The sequence below is a fragment of the Aedes albopictus genome, chromosome 3 (genome assembly GCF_035046485.1).
Source record: "Aedes albopictus strain Foshan chromosome 3, AalbF5, whole genome shotgun sequence".
In the NCBI taxonomy this organism is placed as follows: domain Eukaryota; kingdom Metazoa; phylum Arthropoda; class Insecta; order Diptera; family Culicidae; genus Aedes; species Aedes albopictus.
The window spans coordinates 30723490-30737526 of record NC_085138.1 but is presented as its reverse complement, the minus strand read 5'-3'; the positions used below and the strand labels follow the sequence as shown (position 1 = coordinate 30737526).

General features: G+C 39.5%; 1 protein-coding gene across 1 annotated transcript in view; it reads right to left on the bottom strand.

Moving 5' to 3' along the window:
• The window catches only part of LOC109419187 (RNA-binding protein asd-2), a 395970-nt gene that overhangs the window by 334236 nt on the left and 47697 nt on the right, over positions 1-14037 (bottom strand). The gene's annotated exons all lie outside the window — the stretch shown is intronic.

Sequence of the window (14037 nt, the reverse complement as noted above, 5' to 3'; positions counted from 1 at the left end):
TTCCCCAAAACACTTTGGCTGCTCACGTGCTACCGAATTCTTTCAAACACTTTCACAATCCGGTGCTGAAGGACCATATGTTGGGGCCCAAAATTAGCTCCAACGTTAATCTGATGGTTCACTTTTCGAAGTTTCACACACTTGCTCTGAAAAGCACTATAAGCCCCTTTGGCCCTGGAAGGCGCTGGGACTCTGCCCTGGAAGGCCACTACACAATTGCCCTGAAAGGCATCAATTTCACCACCCTGGAAGGTTTTCGGTCGCGAATCGAGGAAAAACTACTTGTTTTTACTAATAACAAAAAACTACATTACTTTATTTAATAAAAACGATAAATTTAACAAAAGGTAAAGTTTTCCCGATCTTAACGCCGCGACGGTACAGTTGATTCTGCCTCTGCTCTGGTCGTGCGGTGAGCACGCCCGTTTTTCTATTTCCGCCAAAACTGCGCGACGACGATTGCGTTCTCGCTTCTCCGGTTCGTAGATGGATTCGATGCTGTGGTGTTGCGTTTGCGTTTGTTGCTGAGAGCTAGGCTGAGGGGTTTGTCAATGATCGCAGCAGTCGGATTCTCACTCAGCACCCTCACGTCAAAAATTTTCAAACGTTCGACGGAAACGGTCGAACAACACATGTTATACAAAAGTTACGACAGCGCAAGTTTTGGTTGTATAGAAGTTTATTTTACGTTATTTCAACACAATGTTAGAATTACGTAAAATAAACTTCTATATAACCAAAACTTGCGCTGTCGTAACTTTATTATAACATGTGTGTTGCTTGGGACTATATCCAATGTTTGTGATATTCAGGGGGTGGCCAAAATGTTTGGGATAGCCAACTTTTTTTTCTCTCACAAAAAGTTCAACATGCTGTAACTTTTCATAGAGTGCATCGAAAATTCCTAAATTTTGACTGTTTGTCAACCTATTATATGTGCATCCTTGGTACAAATTTGAACTCGATTGGTTAATCTTTCGCGAGGCTAGAATCGTTTTCATAAAACAATATTTTTCAAACAGCGTAATCCGAATAGAATGGAATCTTGAACATTTATAAACAATATATTAGTGCTTTACAAGCTATTAAAACAAAGGTACTTTTTAAACATTTAAAAAAAGTTATCATGGATTGACACCAGTGTGTGGATTTTTATCGCGAACCACTGAATGGTCCATGCTCAGCAAGTGATACATTCGCGAATGTAACATTTCATGAACCAACATGATCGGGAACGCTCCCCGAAATGCTGTTCATTCTCTTGCCCGGTTCGATACGAGAGCGCAATCAAGAGAGAAGATGCTCGATGACGCTATTGAAAGCGATGCATTCGGTAAGAATATTTTATTGCCATAATTCTTTTTTTATTGTGACTACACAACCTGCAACGTCATGAATACAGTTAAATTAAATAGTATTTCACGTTTTTAAAGCGAAAACGCATTAAATACTGATGAAAATAACGATTATTCACAGTTGCCCCAAGCCAACGATGAGCGATCATCGGTAAGTGTTACACTTAGCGATGCCCGCTCATCGCCGCAGCTTGTTTATATCGGAGTATCCTCTTTGTGTTCCTTCGTGAACCATGCGACTCGACGAGAGAACATACACCGCTTGGTAATTGAAACAGAACCAACAGAAGGGAAGAAAAACTGCCGAGTGGTTCACTGATCACTTTTTCGTCCAAACACTGCGAAAAAATGTTATTTTTTTACATCAATGTCATTAAATTTTAGTTTTGATATCCAAAGATTTTGAAAGAAGAAGACATTTGGTTATTTTTGTGTGGTATCGTAAATTTGACTGATTTTCTTCTATATGGGTGAAAATGTCTAACCGGTATAACTTCATTCGTCGTGAGAAAATATTACATTTTATAATGTTGCATTAAGTATCAATATATTTTTGATCAACGTTCAAAATTTCATTTGATTCGGTTCACTGGTTCCGGAGATATGACAGTTCAAAAATTAATTGTCAAAGCAATAGTATTTTACAAGAACGGTTCTAGCTTCGCGAAAGATTAACCAATCGAGCTCAAATTTGTACCATAGAGGCACATATAATTGGTTGAAAATCAGTCAAAATTTGAGAATGTTTGAACCACTCTATGGAAAGTTACTGCATGTTGAACTTTTTTGAGAGATTAAAAAATGTACCCATCCCAAACATTTTGGCCACCCCCCTGTATTACACCTTACATATCAAAAGAGATGTATGAAGTACAGTTCCCTTTAACTCCACATAGAATTTGCATCTCTTATTAGATACCTTTTTCGGCCTTAACTGTAAGGTCAGTGTCTCGTACAGTGTCTCGTAGTTGACTCAAAAGGTATTCGTTTTATTTTTTTAAATATGATAATATTTTCCCATACTTTACACTTTTTTAAATGGCTCTTCTTTTCCGAGGCCATGTTAACGTGAACAAAGAACTAATGTATTTGTATATTTATTGCACCCAAACACAATTTCATCCTTTCTTATGTAGGGTATGTGTGCCATCAGTAATCTCATGCTCCCATATTCATCCTATCCGAAAACAAGCGATTATGACACCGATTGATTCCGTTCCTTTTGTTTTCATGGCTGCTCACTTCCAACCAAAAATACAAAAATAAGAAACAAAACAAACAGCGCTTCCCAACCAACATTTTTGCTGGATAAAAGCATAAACGAGCTTTCTTCCTAATGAGTTTGCTCCATAAGCTCTTATACATCTACTTTTGTTAGTAGGGTTCAATCCTTTGTTTTTCGTAGAATGAAAATGGGATGCTTAATAAGGGAACCAAAACCCTAGTTTTAAGACTTTAAACTTCCAGTCGATGTTACATAAGGGGAATAATAATTCAATGTTAACAGAAATCTTACAAAATGGTTGTATCTTAATCATCTTTGAATCCATGAGGCATGCCTGCAGTTCAATTACGATTAAAAGTCCTGTACCTCTTGAAACTTAGTCCAAAATTCTTTAGAAATCTCTACATTTTCACCAACATTTTAAAATTTTGACCAATTTTGGAGAGGATGAGTAATGATTCTAGCAACATTTAAAATATAAAAAATGAGAATTTTATATTACTTCGAACTTAAAAAAAGAAACTGGCCGAAATCAGAAAAGAACAACTAAAGAAAAATATTAAGGGGATTCACTAAACAGCGTAAAGAGCTGCGTTAGCCATACTTTTCCGCTTTTTTGAAATGTTTCATGAAATTTCGAATGAATTAATCTAAAATTGCTTTGGAAATTCGACGTTTCACAAAAAAAATAAAAAAGCGTTTTACTCTTTTCAATGAATACTCTCATTAGTTTTTTAAGTTATTTTTTTTCTAATCAAATTTTGACAGTTTCAGCAAAAATCAGTTAATTTTTTTTCCAATATTTTATGCTTGTCAATCATTTTCAAGTTTGAAGCTCCCCTTTCATAAGATGTTCCTTGGGCCTTCCAAAGGCTCAATCTAGCACTGCATATACAAACACTGCTCAAGCTGTACATCCAAATCAACCACCTTTTGGAACGATGCCGCTTCGATTGCCTCATCGCCTTGAAATTGGGCCATTTCTCCTCAGGGTTGCTGATGGAATGAAACTGTAAAGCGTAGGAGAGCAAATCGCTCGCTGCTGTGTGGTGTGATTGACATGTTTTGCTACCAAAATTGGGGCAACAGCTTGTTAGATTTCGGTTTCGGGTTGTCGAAAGTTCTAGGGAGAGGGATTTACTGACGAAGAAAAATTTGACTTTAAATTTTGAAATACATGCGTCGGCATTTGATCGACAGTTGCCATTCCCAAGGATGAAAGCAAGTCTTGATTAGGAGATGCGTTGTGACTAATTGATTTGAATAATGTTTTTTTTTTCAAGTCCAGGTTTTATACTAAGCCTTTATTATAAACAAGCATTTGTCCATCTGTTGTTCAAACAAATACGTTAATAGGAAATATTCATCAAATAGAAACTCTGGGACATTATCATATGCTCTTCCAGGGTAAAGGTTTCATTCTAAGAATTAATTTCTTAAAAAGGTACAGTTTCCATTCGCTTAAAGTACGTTCCACAAACAGATTGTTAGAACCCTCTTATCAAAAAGCCATCCAACAAATGACCGACCATGTTTGCAATCAATTCTGACCGAAAATTCCTAGGGAGGAGGTATTGACCGGCCTAACCTTCCCCCGCCTCGAACATCGCCATCGTCGAAAACCCGAAACCTCGGAAGCACCCTCCGACCCAAAAGGCTCCCATTTCATCCCTCTCGCATTCTGGTTCCACAAGCAATTGATTTCCACAACTTTCCATTTCCAGTTTTCCGGATGAAACTCTGCCCATTTCGCTGCCTTCCCGCTTCTTCAGGTACGCAGCGCCGGCCCATTTCCTTTTTCCGACCCAAACAGGGTGAATCCTTTGGTCTACGACTACGACGGGAACACGGACAGAGCTTCTGTTTCAGGATGACAAAAGGATGGGTCTCTATTGTGCATGCGGGGAGCTAAGCGCAAATTTAATTTAGTCCCATCAGTTTCAAATTTTTGTGTTCGGCTTCTCTTTTCTGGTGTATCCCACAGAAGCAATTTATCATATTATGGAGGGATGTTTTTGCCGGTGTTTTTGGTTCGTTCTATGAAAAAAAAAAAATGTAATACGCTTTGTTGTCTGCGGTTGGAGTAGAATTTAAAGTAGAGTTCGAATATTTTTTTTGGGAAATTTATGTTTTGCTTGAAAATTTACCATAGTGTTACACCTGGTATCAGTAGGTCGGCTTCAGAGGCACGTTCTCCTCCATTTGGGAAATTTGCGCCATCGGAGGGCTGAAACGTAATATACTTACTACTTTCAGTCCTGGGCACCCATGGTGAAAGATTTCCATCCTGGGCGATTGCCAGCCATCGTCTTGACCTACGGCCAAGTCAAATTTCTGTCGACTCGCTTGATTTCGTTATTGAAGCTGCGTCGCCATGAGCCTCTGGGTCTGCCTCTGCTGCGATGCCCTGCTGGGTTCCAATCTAACGCTTGATTGCAGATTTCGTTTCCACCCCTGCGTAAAGTGTAGCCGACCCACCTATACTTTCGCTCCCGAATTTCTTTCGCTATCGGCTTTTGATGACATCGACGATGGAGCTCCACGATGGAGATCCAATTGTGAAGCCACCATACACGAATTATATACCGCAGGCATCTATTGATGAAGACCTGCAGCCACTGAGTGTTCTCCGCTGATACACACCAGGTTTCACTGGCGTATAGCAGCACAGATTTCACGTTCGAGTTGGATTTTGGTGCGTCGACTGATCTGGTTGTTTTTCCATACATTTCTTAAACTCGCAAAAGCAGCCCTCGCCTTCTTGATCCGTGCTCTTATGTCGATCTTGGTGTCGCCATCGGCCACCATTTGGCTACCAAGATATTGGAAGCTTTCAACATTCTCCATTGATTGCAGAGCTACCGTAAAGCTGGAAAGGTTGACCGTGTTTACATTTAACACAGATAAGAATAATGAGATTTACACGTCATGTAAACTTCATTTTAGTCATGTAAACTTAGTGTTATGATGGTTTACATGATATATCATGTAAATTTGTGTTATATGTCATGTAAACTCTCAGAGTCATGCTGAATTACATGACATATAATGGATGTTTACATGATATTTCATGAACATTACATGATATGTCATGTAAACTTCTGTGATATCCCGCGCTCCAATTATGTGCATCATATATCACAGAATTTTACACTCTTTTTTCGATCTGTGAATGATTTGGTCTTGTTAACGTTGATGGTAAGACCTGTTGCTGAGGAGCGATTGGCAAGATCATCGAGCTTGCTCTGCATATCAGAGCGCCGTTGAGCTAGGAGAGCAACGTTGGCTGATACGAAGTCATTTAGGTGCTCCATGGCAATGGGTTGCCACAGCAATCTACGATTTGGTTCACGGTCAATCGCACCTATCAGGATCTCGTCGATTACGATGAGGAACAGTAGCAGTGATAGTATACATCCTTGCCACACTCCAGCAACGACCCGGATGGGATCGGACAAAACACCGTTTTGCAGTACTCTGCACGAAAATGCTCTGTACTGTGCTTCAATGAGGCCGATGATTTTATCAGGGACACCCTTGCGCCTGAGGGCTTCCCACATTGATTGATTGATTTGTCTTTATTAATGAGACTTTCAGCCCTTGGCTGGTTCGTCTCTTCCTTCCCACATGTTTCCGTGATTGAAAAGGTCGAAAGCTTTTTCGTAATCAATGAACACCAGGTAGAGAGACTCTTGGAATTCATTGATTTGCTCCAGGATGATACGGAGCGTGATAATATGGTCCACACAGGATCGTCCGGCACGGAATCCTGCTTGCTGCCGTCGGTGAGATGCGTCAATCTTCTTTTGTATCTGGTTAAGGATCACTTTGCAGAGGATTTTGAGAACGATACACAGTAACATGATGCCCCGCCAATTATCGCATACAGTCAGGTCACCCTTTTTGGGTACCTTTACTAAGACGCCTTGTATCCAGTCGGCCGGATATGAGCATCTCAGCTGATACGCGATCGACCCCTGGGGCCCTGTTCGATTTCATGATACGGTTGGCTGTTCTATCGCCTGCACTAATGGAGCTTCGGTGTTGACACGGGTAATTCGTTGAACCCTTGGCGGATCATGCTGAGGTGTTGATGACGTGACCAACACTTGAAAAAGGTTTCCAAAGTGCTCGAACCAGCGTTTCAGCTGGTCAGTCGGATCGTTCAGTAACTGTCCAGACGTGTCTTTCACGGGCATCGTAGCATTCATATTGGTCCCACTGACTAAGGCGCCGTGAGACATCGTAGAGGAGACGGATGTCGCCTGTGTTTGCGGCTTTCTCGCCATCGCCGGCTAGGGAGTCCGCCCACGCTCTTTTGTCCCGTCTACATGAGCGTTTCACTTCCTTCTCGAGAGCCGAATAGCACTGACGGGCTACGGCTTTGGCTCCTCGTGTTTTCGCTCGTTCTATCGCTGCTTTGGCGTTCCTTCGCTCCTCTATCTTCCTCCAGGTATCATCTGTGAGCCACTGCTTTCTTCGGGTGCGTAGCTCACCCAGATTATTTTCGCCGCTGGAGATGAAGGCGTTCTTGAAGGCGCTCCAATGATCTTCTACGCTTCCACCTTCTGGAATATTCGCAGCACGGTTCTCTAGCTCCTCGACGAAGGACCTTTTCACAGCAGCGTCTTGCAGTCGGCGTGTGTTGAACAGGCACCTGATTTTATCCTCCTGTCGATGGATCCTAGCAATGCGCTCCGTTTCCATTTTCGGCTGATGCAGATGTGGTCGATTTGATTTTCCGTGACGCCATCACGGGAAACGCATGTCACTTTGTGCACTGGTCGATGAGGAAAGAGCGATCCCATAATCATCTCTTTGATTTAATCGATATTGTTGCGTTAAAAGAAAAACTTCCATCCTGGTATACAAAATAATGATTGTGCTCATCGGATAAAAAAGCCGCTGTGTGATTTTTGAAGGGCGGAAAAGCCTCTTATATCTTTTTTAGTGATTTCTCATGTGATATTTTACAAAATGTTATGCAGCCATATAAATATATGAATAGTTACCTGTGTAATTTTTCAAAATGTTGTGCATCCATAATTTAAAAGAGTAATCACGTATTTCAACTAGGGAATTTTTATTCTGCCCTCAAGAATATAATATGTTCACTTATAGCATTTCCCTTATCTTTCTTTGCTCTCACAATTATGAAGTATGTGATTCACATGATTCAGGTGAATATTACAGATTTTGTGGCTCCGAACATAATGAAAACTTCTCCTTCTTAATAAAAGAAACCATCTACGCTTTTTTGTGACCTCATATATGTAAAAAAAAGTAAGCTACCTTTGCCCCAACACGTGCAAAAAAACTTCCATGGATTCTTTTAAAAATATTTCGGAACGTCATTCAGAAATTCATCCAGCGGTTCTTCAGAAAATATTTCAGAGAATTATTAGGATATTCTATCATCGGAGGTTTCTATGAGAAGCCCTTCAGGAATTCTTCCATTCATTTCTCTAGAAAATTAATAGATTCCTTGAAATAATTTTTCCAATTTTTTCTAGAGATAAGTCCAGATGTTAGTAAGCCCTCCCTGCATTCCTTTCGATATAGTTCCATAGAACTCTCCAGAAAATCCTCCAGGAATATCTATTGCAAAGTCTTCCACGGATTTTCTTTGAAAGTTCTTCACTACCATGTATCGCTTAAGAATTTGCTCTAGAACTTCCACCAGAGTTTAAGTTAGAGGATTCCCCAAAAATTTCTCAAAAATGCATCTAATTACAGCTTATTTACACTAGTTTTCTTAAAAATCATCTCAAGAATCCGTACGACAATTTTTTCTGAGAATCATCCACTGATTACTTCAGAAAATTCAAGAAAATCAAAGGTTCCTCAAGAAATTTTTCCAAGAATATCTTCAGAAAATCTTTCTCAGACTCCTCCAGAAGTGCTTATATAGACAAATTCAGATATCCTTCCAGGCATTCGTATAAAAATTTCCTTCAAAAATTGCTTCTGAGATTCCTCCTTAAATTTGTCGAAGGATTCCAATTTCATAGAAAACTTCTATGGATTTCTTCAAACACCCCCAGCTATTTTTTGACAAATATTTTCAGAAATTCTTTAAGAAATTTTTCCAGTACTACCTTTAGTATTTTTATGTAGATTTATATGTATTTCTTCTAAAATTCCACTAGGAAGACATTCTTCTGGGGATTCGCTTAAGAAATCATCGGAAATCTCTTTATCTCTTTTCCTTTGAAGTTTTCTACAGCGATTAGAATTTATTTCAATGATTTTGTAGTAAATTTTCATTGGTGTCTCCAGAAAATTTTCTGAAGGAACATCTACCTTAAGAAATACCAACAGATTAGTTCAGGAATTGTTCTGGAGATTCCTATGAAAATTCTCGCAAGAATGTTATTATTATTATTTTTAAAGAGGTTTCAGAAAAAAGTCATTCGCCCCCGATCTTACAATAATGTGCCCAGAAACTTCTGCAGAGATTCTTAAAAAAACCTAAGTGTTATTACCTTCAGCGATTCAGGCAGGAATTCTTCTAGAGATTTCTGCAGAAGTTTAAATAGAGATTCCTTCAAGATTTCGTCCAAATATTTCTCGATATATTCCCCCAGAAATTGATCCGGCATTTCCTCTAAGAATGACTCCAACAATGTTTCCACGGATTTTTTAAGACAGATTTTTTTAAGAATGTTTTAAGAAAATCCCTCAAGAATTTTGTTAAAGGTTTTCTCTAGGAATTGTCCTATTAATTAACTATTTTTCTAGTAATTCAGCCAAGGGTAAACCGAGAATTTTCTCCAGGAAGTTTTTAGACATTCCTCCTTGGATTCCTTCAAGAGTTTCCCTGAAAATTTTCAAATATTCGAAAGTACTTCCTAAGACTTCTGCAGGGATTTTATCGATGATTTCTTCACTACCAAAACTACATGCACCCAAATGTGCAGTTTCGATGAAGAGTACTCATCCGTTCATGGAATGATAGGTTCAAGCTGACACTTCTGGCAAAGATATCCGATTAGGAGAGAGTCCGCCTTCCTGATCACAGAACTCCTCAGAGTTTCTTTTAGAAATTCCTGCTGGGATTCCTTAAGATCTTCCTTTGTGGAGATATTTTTACCTTCAGAGAATTCATCAGTATTTTAGAGATTTTTTTTAGAAATTTCAGCAAGCGATTTCTTCTTAACTTCTCTGAAGGAGCTTCTCAAATTGTCTACACGAATTGTCTGAAAAAATCGTTCGGTGTTAATATTTAGAAATTATTCTGGCGGTCGCATCAGGAATATCTCCTGGGAAGGCTTGAGAAAACCCTGCACAATTTCTTCGGATATTTCTCCAGGGATTTTTTGAAACTCTTCCAAAAATTTCACAAGACTACTAAAGAATTCTTGAAGTAATCTATGAAAGAATTTCTAAGAAATCCATGAATGATTGTCTCAAGAAATCTATAAAAAAAAAACTCCTGGAGATACCTTTGAAAAAATTCATGAAGGAATACTTGGAAGAACTCCAGGTGTTACCTCTGATGGAATTTCTTAAACAATTCTCAAATAAATGCCCGAGAATAAACCTGAACAAATGGAGTAATACTGGTAGAAACCTGGGGTGCAATTCAAGCAATAATGTCTAAAGAAGTTTCTGAAAAAAAGTTTGAATTTCTAAACGAAAACCCAAGAGAAAATTTAGAAACAATCTCCAAATATTTACAATTTTTGTTTTTCCCTAGAATTGCATCTTTTGAAGAAACGTGTGGAGGAATTAGCAGTATTTGTTGAGAAATATCAGAGCAATCTCAAAGAAAATCGCTTAATAAAATCCTGGTAATATTTCTGGAGGAATTACATGAAAGAAGAAAAGCATGTCCTAATGGAGCAATCATTTAATAAATTTAGTATAGAATCCGTTATCGAATCTCAGGAGGAATTTCGGAAGAAATTTCTGAGGAAACCCATGGACTAATTTTAAAATTAATCTGTTTGGATTTTTTTTAAGAAATTCCTTAAGAAGTGCAAAAGAAAATTTCTGTGGGAATTTCTGAAAGAATAGCTGGAAGAACACCTTAGGAAATTTTCAAAGAAATCCATAGACAGGGATGCATTTTGAAGGGATACTAAAAGTTATTTTGAGATACCCGGCGAGAATCTTGTTTCTGTAAACATTTCTGAGTATTTTGGATTTTTTTTTTTAAATTTCTTAAGGATTTATCAAGGAATCCTCAATGGAATTTCCGGTGGTTTCTCTGGAAGTAATCCTCGAGAGTTTTCTTGTAGTTTGAAGAAGAGTTCTCGCAAAACTCATAAAAAAAATTCCAGCAAGAATGTCCCTTTCGCGATAATTACAGGAAAAATTCGTGAAATAACAATGCATAGAAGAGTTTTCCTGGAATAATTTTAAACAAGGCGCAATAGTAAAGTCATTTCCTTGGAAGCGTACCAGTATAGGGGGCGCTAAAATTTGGAAACCTTGAGTAACCAGCTCTGATTTTACCATGACAACACTGATGGCGTCCCATGACGTGCTCATAGTCCGAGTTGTCGGACCCAACCTTCGCGTTGAAATCGCCAATGAGGATCTTGATATCACCTTTCGGAGTCTTGTCCACGACAGCATTCAGTTGATTGTAAAAGTTCTCTTTATCTTGCAATTCGGCAGCATCGGTTGGCACGTAACATTGGATCATGGTAAGGTTTTGAACCCGTGTTCTGAATCTGGCTACAATTATCCTCTCAATAATAGGTTCCCTCTTCATGAGCGCTGCGTGAGCGTGAGTGTTGAGCAGGAAACTAACTCCACGGTGGCGATGAGCGTGTTCACCTCGTAGGCCAGAGTATAGCAAAATTTGATCCGACGCCAATCTGTGTTCTCCAAAGTTCGGCCAACGGACTTCGCTCAGTTGCTGTAGAATCAGTTCGTAATTTTTCATTTCCGGTTTCAGTGACGATTTTGTTGGGTTTCGGAAACAGTAGGTTGTTGACCTAAGGTCCCTTGTCCACCGTGGTGGGGCTGCCACCTTAGGTATAGCTTCCGGTGGAGGAGCATTTCATCCTTAGCCGCTGGATGCCAGAACAGACGCTGTTGGAGCCGCACCTCCTTGGTGAACAGACGCTCGAAACGTTCCTCCTCAATCTAGCTGAAGTCAGAAGGACAACAGTGCCCAGGCTGCACTACCAGCTAAGCACACAACTCTTAGCTGGCGGACTTTGTCATCGCTTGACCCGTGGAAGCATGAGGTAGGAACTTGTGAGGACCAGAGTTATGTTGGACGCTCTTCTTTTCGACTCACCGTTTTGCAGCCCTGAGATATGGTACCTATATGAAAAAGTTGTGCGGCTATACTACCCAGGTAACCACTAAGCACTGTTCTGAGCATTATAACGGCCATTAAACAGCTTTTCAGTGCTAAGTAGCTCTATATAAGCATTTCTAATGCTTATAGGCACTATAACCAGTAAGAACTAAATTAAGCCCTGTAAGCCTATATAAAGCCTACAAGCTGTAAAGAAGTTTGTCAGTGCTGTCACAGGGCTTGGAGCACATGACGTTTATATCAATCAAAATAGATTTCGACCAAAACAGACTCGAGTCGGTCATGATCAATACATTTTAAACATCCATGTCGGACGGGATTGACGAAACGGGATTATTTTTGTTGTTGGCATGTTTATCGGAATGGTGTTGTTAAATAGATAATGGAATTTGGTTATCTTGATTTTTCCATTTTTTTTCAATCAAGACAAACTCCAGCTCGTTTCCCTCCTCTTGTGAAACGTTTCCCGACCATTTATATAAACATTGCTTCTCCTGCATCAATTCCTGTGTTCGTCACCACCAACCTTACCACTGAATCATCCTCATCCCATATCATTTTCAACCCTCGAAATGCCCAAACTATTTTGTTTTTCATGGTTTAAATACTAGTTTGATCACACCATTCCCATGGTGCAATGGTGGAACAGATGAGAAAGGCAACGGATTTGGACTTGATCAGGAACTCGGAGGACAACAGCTAAAATCTGGATGCAGTAGCAAAAAAGCAACTTTAATGGAAGCGAAGGAAGTTAGAAAAGAACAGAAGATAAACAATTTTTTTTTTCTTTTTTCTTTGTCTCACTTTTGACAACTTTCGCTCCAGAGACTTGGTACGATATTTCAAAGTTGGCCGTATATCAGCCGAATAATTCGCCAAAAGTGGCTTTTAAGCAGCTCTATAAGAGGATATAGAACCAATTAGCTCTGTTAGCCAGGTTCTACATTCGACTATAGAGCCGACTTAATGCCATTTTTACGGCTTAATGGTTACTTGGGTAGTTCAACAAGAGAGTCTCGGAAAAAAATGCTCTTTTTCGAATATTTAAGGTAAATGTCACGAACTACCTTCTAAAAATCCAATTGATATTCATGGTGAAGACATTTTCAGCACTGATTCAATATTGTTTATTTTCGTACGTCAAATAAGCTACATATTAGTGATTCGCTCGCCACAGTTACATATTTTTAAAATATTTTAATAAAATTTTAATAAAAAATATATTATTTTATATTTCAGATTATCAACCGAAGAATCTAGTAATTCAACCAAATGCCAACAAGATGACGAGGATGAATTGGCCAGACAACTGATTCGAAGCAGTCTAACAATGGTGTGCCTGAACGTTTACCAAGCGTATCCTTTGGAGTTTACCCTTCCACTAACAACACCCAAATTCCCGTGACACCTAGGCCTGAGAGATCGTAGAGTTGTCTACATTTTTCATAGGTGTTCAAAACTAACCATCCTTTCCCATTCCTCAGCAGTCGCAAGAACGTGGCCAGGACAGTGCTCGACCATTGGAGGATTGCGTCAGTCTTGTCTAAGAGTCAGAGATTAGTCCCAAATCTTTGTGCTTTGGTTCGGACGGGAAGGAGGCAACCCTCATAACAGTGGTCTAGGACTGTACCACCTACGAATTTGTGCGACTCGCTTAATGCTAATGCTAATGCTAATGCTAATGATTCAATATTGTTTATTTTCGAATTTATTCTCCATTACAAGCTCTCTCATCGTCCTTTTTCCAATCAAATGGATGCTTCCGCCTCTTTTTTTCGCATTCCAGCTCGGCATTCCATCCGTTTTCGCATGAAAATTGGACCACCACGGCGACCCAAAGCCACTTCACAACTTTGCAACAATCGTATCCAATAAATTTAAAGAGGATATGCTCGGAATTTGATTCGATAAATCAATATCCCGTTTGGAAAACCTCTCACAATAATGCCCCCACCCCCACCGAATCAATTGGCTGAATTTGTGAGAAGCAGCTCGAATAATTCATTTTATTCAGTGCCCCCACTGGCTGGTTCCGTTTGATCGTCCCGCTACACGACGTACACGCGAAAACTATGATCCGGTTAAATACGATTGAGTAATTATGCATAAATTTGCCGGGACGTGCTTGCGAGACTCTGCGCCGACAACAGGCAGGCATCCATCGTTCGCTACTCGGA